This window comes from Eleutherodactylus coqui, chromosome 8, assembly GCF_035609145.1.
Source record: "Eleutherodactylus coqui strain aEleCoq1 chromosome 8, aEleCoq1.hap1, whole genome shotgun sequence".
NCBI classification, from domain to species: Eukaryota; Metazoa; Chordata; class Amphibia; order Anura; family Eleutherodactylidae; genus Eleutherodactylus; species Eleutherodactylus coqui.
The window spans coordinates 81,078,798-81,086,033 of record NC_089844.1 but is presented as its reverse complement, the minus strand read 5'-3'; positions in this window follow the sequence as shown (position 1 = coordinate 81,086,033).

Sequence of the window (7,236 nt, the reverse complement as noted above, 5' to 3'; positions counted from 1 at the left end):
AGAATGACAGTGGAAATCCGCATCAGTTACATTCTAAGATGGTAAAGTCATGTGACTCCTCGGGTGACGTCACATCGTGATGTTTTCTTGGCAGACTGTTTTGTGGGGTGGTTTGCCATTGCCTTCCCCAGTCAGCTTTATCACCTGGCATACTCTGGTCCTGTGCCAATAGCGATGGCTGCTCTTCGCTGTATACCGGATAGACTACTGCTGTATACTAATGCACCGAGACACTACATGCTGCTCATGGCAGCAACACTGGTTGTGCATTAGTATACATCAGTAGTATGGTGCTCTGACTAGTGTGGGCATCCGGTGGTCAGAGAAGCGGTGCAGCCATCTTTGTTTGTCCAAGGCCAAAAGCGCGCTTTAGCCAATACCTACAATGTAGGTCAATGCTTATTCCCTTTGTGGGGCAGAATACCTCCAGTACGGGTATGGACGACTGTTACAATGATTGCTCGCCCCCATACACACCTGTACTTCTTCCTGTTCACATGGAGACAAACTGCCAAAACAGTGAACATTTTCATGCTTGCATAAATGAGCCGATGACCCAATTGGCAAGCGTTTCCTTGTTCATCAGCCAATCGTTGGCCCTCGTACACGGCCTGATGATCGCCAATGTTCACACCCAATGATCGGCCTTGTAAAGAATAGGATTGTCAGACATTAGTACATGATCCTTCTCAGTCCACAGGATGGATAGGAGTTATACTAATGGGTTTCTTTTTTAACCCCCCACTTTGCTATTTTTGGGACTGAATAGAGGGTACAGTTGTGCCAATTATAACAACTGTGATTGCCTATTATTCCAATGTCGTTAAAGTGGTTGAGCAGCATTTACAAAACATGGCTGCTTTCTTCCAAGCACAGCGCCACCCTTGTCCATGAGTTGTGCCTGGTATTGCAGCTCAGTTCCCATTCACTTTAATGGAGCTAAGCTGCAATACAACACATAATCCGATAGACAAGAGCGGCACTGTCATGTTTTTCTTACCCAGGACAATCCCTTGAAATGGGAAAAGCCCTTTAATTAAAGTGTTTATGGCATATCTACAGGGCCCCCACCTAGTGGGTGAACATTGCGCCCTTTCCATTAAAGTCTATGGGTATTACAGCGAAGTGCAAGAGCAGCCAGCTGCTCACTGAAGTCCGATGCAACAATAACGCTTATAATATCCCGGAACATTATAAAGATGGATATCCCCTTAAGTAAAATAATAATTTGTTATATTTCATCTGACACAAAATGCCAGATTAGGTTTTTAATATACATATTAAAATAAAGTAAAAAGTAGTCAGGCAAGTTGTAACTTTCTTTCATGAACACACATGATGTAGAACACGGCAGACTGGGATTTACCGGGCAGTGAATGAGGGGGCAAACAATAGGCTAGAGCTCCTTCTACTGGACACACTGGATTCCTACACACATCACATCTGACAATTGCAGACCACACATTCTGCTGGCTTGGAATGAGAGTGTGGAAAATGATATTGCCTGCGAACCAGGCCAAGTAATATTAGCTGCACACTAACACAGTCTGTTGCTCTACTCTGATGCAATGTTACACAGTGTTATGCCAGTGGGATTACGAGTTAGGGCCTAGAGTAGCAAAAACTTTTAAAGGCTTTCTAGAAAAGTAGAAATATATAGGTTTGCCTTGTTTTCTTTCAGGAATAGCACCACTCTTGTATACAGGCCGTGTCTGGTACTGCAGCTCAGCTGCATTCTCTCTGCATATTTATATACATACATACTTACAATGTGTACATTTTTTCACTGGGCAGCGCAAGATTGCATTAACCCCTAAGGAAACCTTCACACAGGACTGAATTAGTCCGCACTGCCATTTCTGCGTCACACTGTTATCCCTATGGGGCCTGAGTGGAGGAAATATCGCAGCATGCTTACTTTTGTGTGGTGTCCACAAAGACGTCTTCCATTGAAGTCAATGGAAGCCGTCCGGCCCGCGGACCATCCGCAGTTGACATTGCGAATAGGTCACAGGTACCCACATCATCGGCTAGTGATGGCGCGGGAAAAATAAACATTGTACTGTATTGCACATGTCCGACGGCGAACGTCCATGGTTATCCACAATACAGAAAAAGATGAAACCGGCGGAATCTGACCGGTTCGTGTGCAGGCGGCCTTAGTTGCTTAGGATTGACTGAGGCAAATTAGTCCCTGATCCTGCCATCACCCAGCCCTGCAGTTGTTCATAGACCTCTTATGCTCGGACTACCAAGATACCTTTCTACACGTCTTAAAAAAAGTCTTCTGTCCGAAACGTTGCTCAATTGTTGCCATCTAGAGTATATGCTACCCATCGGTGTTGTTCTACCAGTAGATGGACCATTAACAGTATAGCCTGGAGGGTAGTAGCACTGCCTTATATGAATAACTTTGTGGTGCCCTTTGTTGTAATCTACATTCCAGATCCATTGACAGCTCTACAAGGGCTTGTTTTTTGCGGGACAACTTGTAGTTTCTATTGGTACCATTTTGAAGTATATAAGACTTTCTGATTAGGTTTATTTTCATTTGGGGGAATTTGGATGAGCAGAACACTACTATTTTCTATTTTAGTTTTTTTTTTTTTTGTTTAAGGAACTTATCATACATCGAGCTCCGTGTGGTGCAGAGTGTTAGGGCAGCAGAAATGCGATCCTAAGCTCTCGCTCCCAACCTGAAGGTTGCAGGTTCAATCCCCACAGGTAGCCGGCTCAAGGTTGATTCAGCCTTCCATCCTTCCGAGCTCGGTAAAATGAGTACCCAGCATGGTGGAGGTAAAAAGATGACTGGGGAAGGCAATGGCAAACCCCCCCCCCCCCCCCCCCCCCGCAAAAACATTCTGGGTAATGTCATATCGTGACATTTTCTTAGCAAACAGTCAGTCATGACTCGGTGCTTGAACCAGGGGACTTTACCTTGTACCATGCTGGATAAATAATATGTTATGGTAAAAAGGATGCTACAAATGTGGCGATATCAATTTTGTGTAACTTTATTTTGATTTTTTTAATATTCAAAGAGATGTACATTTTTTCCCGTAAAACCATTTAGATGCCGTGGGAAACAACGGCTGTGGCATCTGAGGCGTTAACCCCTTGAGTGGCGGGTTTCCTACCACCCTGTCGTGCCCACCAGGGCAGGTTTTTTAAAATGGTCTAATCATTGAATTTCAACTAATTTTGCAGTTGCGTCTCAAGAGCCATAACTTTTTCTTTTTTCCATTGACACGGCCATATGAGGGCTTGTTTTTTGCGGGACAAGTTGTGATTTTTTAAACAGGGGGGAGGAAAAAAAGAAATGGGGAAAAAAGAAAAAAGGGGCCATGTCATTAAGGGGTTAAATAATGCATTAACTTCCTTCTCTGGGTCATTACGACGCATGGATACCACATGTGTGATTGTATTTTTGATTTTTTTACAAAGTAAAGGGAGACAAGTGTTTTTATTTTTTTTACAATTTTTTAATTATTTTTTTTTTTGTCCCTTTGGGGGACTTCCACAGGGACCCATCAGGACCCCTGATCACATTCCGGGGGTCCTATGGTGACAGCCCTTTACATGCTGCAGTGACAGCCCTTTACATGCTGCAGTCACATAGACTGCAGCATGTAAGGGGTTAACACAGCAGAGATCGGAGGTTTTCTCTGATCTCTGCTGTAAGAGCTAGTACCTAGCTGTCCTCTGACAGCTAACAACCAGCTCTCCCTGCCACAGAGACCATCGGCTTGCTTCTGACAAGCCGATGGTCTCTATGGCAACCTGTAAACAAAGCAGGAGATTGCCGACATATCTGCAATATCTTCTGCTGGTTTTTCAAAGCCCTTGCTTTGTTCTCTGTGGGTCTGTGCAGGCAGAGCACACTGCCACAGCTTGTGGCAGTGTGCTCTGCAGCTCCCATAGTGATACATAGCCCGGAAATCTTCCGGGCTATGTTGCTATGAGCAGTGGAGCTCCTCCCGGAAATTTTCCGGGCGTGCCACTCAAGGGGTTAAATGGCAAAGAGGAGTAATGGTTTGTTTATGGAAAAAACAAAGTGACATGGGAAAAACTTACCTTCCCTGTTCCCGAATTGTCAGCCCTGGAAGCCACCTCTGAATGCATTGAGCGAAGCTGCCAAGTAGTTTGTTCTTTCTAGTTTTAGGACGGGTGGACTACTTAGCAGTGCTGCTCACCGCACCGAGCAGTGGTTTCCACACCAGGGGAGCGACTGGGAAGGTAAGTATAAAACTTAAATCCCTCGACTCCATGGGTCATCTACTTTCAGCCCAAAAGGTTAGCTTATAGAGCTACACGTAGGCAACAGTCTCTTTAAAGAACAGTTAACGGTGGACATATCTGTACATGTGCAACTTGTCAAGTCTGATCTTTGACAGACTTCAGCACTAAAATGAAAGGGCCGTGTAGATCGGAACCCCTGTCACTACTCAGATTTCTGTACCTGAAATTCTGACATACAAATCTACAGGTCAAAAACACATTGGACAAAAATCACCTAAAATGTCCCTTCCAGCTGATTATCTGGCATCATTCAGTCATTGCTGTGCAGAATCAACTCATCAATGACGGATCATTTTCTGAAGTTTTGTATGCTCTGTTGGATTTTTGGCCAGCAATCAGCCATCATAGAACAAAAGGTTGAAGGGCCGATCGTTCAGTATAAAAACAGAAAGTTTTTACTTTTCAGTTTTGTTTTTCTATTTAATGCCAATCCACTCATCTTCCAGTTTTTCGCTCATCTGTACGGTCAACTTCAGACTGCTGTGTCATTATATCATGACCCTTCACTAGTTCATCTAATCTCAGGACTGACGCAACTCTGGAGCCCCACAGCATTTCAGAATAACAGTCCCAGGAATTTGCAGGCTTTTTCTCACCTGAGCGGTGTGGCAGCACAGATGGCCTGCAGAGGGCGGTAGAGCAGTCATTCTGCTAGTCAATTAGAGAAAACACCTTTACAGATGTGGCAGGGAGGAAATAAAGTCTGTTAGTAAGCGGTTTGTTCAAGTACCACAATAAAGATGGATTTGTGTTTTAGAACAATTCTGGCCTGGACGTGGGTTACTGAGGTATGACCACTAGAGATGAGCGAGCGTACTCGGAAAAGCACTACTCGCTCGAGTAATTGGCTTTATCCGAGTATCGCTGTACTCGGGTCTAAAGATTCGGGTGCCGGCACGGAGCGGGGAGCTGCAGGGGAGAGCGGGGAGGAACGGAGGGGAGATCTTTCTCTCCCTCTCTCCCGCCCGCTCTCCCCTGCTCCCCGCTGCGACTCACCTGTCAGCCGCAGCAGCACCCGAATCTTCAGTAACGAGCACAGCGATACTCGGATAAAGCAAATTACTCGAGCGAGTAGTGCTTTTCCGAGTACGCTCGCTCATCTCTAATGACCACCCATCTAGGTTGAGGAAAGATGGCATTCCCGTGAGCTTAAGCCATCTTTCACATTGAGTGATATTACCGCAAGAAAATTGCAGCGATATCACAGCTGTGTTCCTGCAATTTATGCAATATCACTGCGTTTTCTCATGGCGATATCGCGGCTTCGTAGCACTCTTTTGCCAGGATTTTTTTTTTGGGGGGGGGCTTAAAATATAAGCCTTACCCCCTAAAAAGTCCTAGCTGCATTAAAAAAAAAAAAAATTAGATTACTTAAAGGGGTTGTCCCGCGCCAAAACCCTAAAAAATTTTTTTGCCCAGTCCCCCAGTTCCTCAAAGGGAATACCGTAGCCATGTGTTACTTTTAAAAAAAAAAAATTCTCTTACCTGGATCCCCTTTCAGCAACTTTTAAAAATCTTCTCTCCAAGATGGCGCCGCTGGACTTCTCCCACACTGCACCGTGGGTGCTCTTCTGTAGTGTGCACTCCACTGCCGATTCCAGTCACCTCACCGAGAAGAGGACGGCTGAGGGAGGAGTCAGGACGCAGCTCGTGCGCACGGACCATCCTGGAGAAGATTTGTTTCTGCGCAAGCGCGACGGTTCCAGCGAGGAGAAGAGGACTTTGGTCGGCGCCATGGCAACGGGGATGCCAACACAGGGGGGGGACCCCCTGTAGGTAAGTATATAACTTCTGTATGGCACATATTTCATGCACGATGTATATTACAAAGTGCATGTATATGGCCATACAGAAGTGTTTAGCTTTACTTTAATTTGCGGGACAACCCCTTTAACAGGCGCTGCCCGCTCCGCTGCAATTGTTTGCAATCTTTAGCTGCTACTTCCTGGTTAGAGGGTTCATAAATCCTGCCTCCAGGAAGTGCAATTTATGAACCCCTAACCAAGAAGCAGCGGCTGAAGACTGCAAACAAATGTGGACAGCGCTTTTTTTTTTGTTTTTTTTAAATGCAGCTAGGGCTTATTTTAGGGGAAAAAGGACTTTCTACTGTTAAAGTTGCATTGCACTGTATGAAAACCACGATTTCATGCGATGCAACACAAAAGAAGGCCCATAGGGAAACACGGGCTACAGAACATTGCAAATCTTGTCAATATTCAGCATGCCACAATTTTTTTTTCTCGCAATGTAGCAGGCTACAAAACATCGCTAGTGTGAAGGAACCCATTGGAAATCATGGGCTTTACATACATGTGATCTGTAGCAGTCGCATCGCAAGAAAAAAAAAGGAAAATCGCACGATTTTGTTGCCCATCTGAAAGCGGCTCAATACCCCCAAGTTGCCACAACAGTTCAATTGACACTTCTGTCCTACCTCATCTATTCTCTTGGCTGAGCATATGCTGATGTGTGAGATAACTTTGAAGAAAATACATGACTTTACGGTACTCTGTAGGGAGAGGTTTATGCTATATTTGTCTGTGTGTGGCCACCCGGTGGTTGTGATGTGACTTACAGCCAGTCAAGGGATTTGATAACCCATCACAATATTGTATTAAATTTGTGTCCTGGTAAATTGGAGTCCTTCGCTAAGTTTAAGGAAAGTTAGGAGTGGACATATCTATATCAGAAAAATGTTTTTGACTGGATTTGCCCTTTAAGGATTACACAAGAATATACACCATTTTAAATACATGCAGAGACTTCAAGTATACATGCAGCTATTAAAATGCATTTTTTTTAACAGTGCTACCCATCTGACTCATCACAGATCTATGGTTTTGTTAAAAAAAAAAAAAAAGATAGTGGCTGATATCCTACAGGATCTAGTTTCCTCATATACTGTACACTACAAAAGTAATTGGACACCTTAGTAAG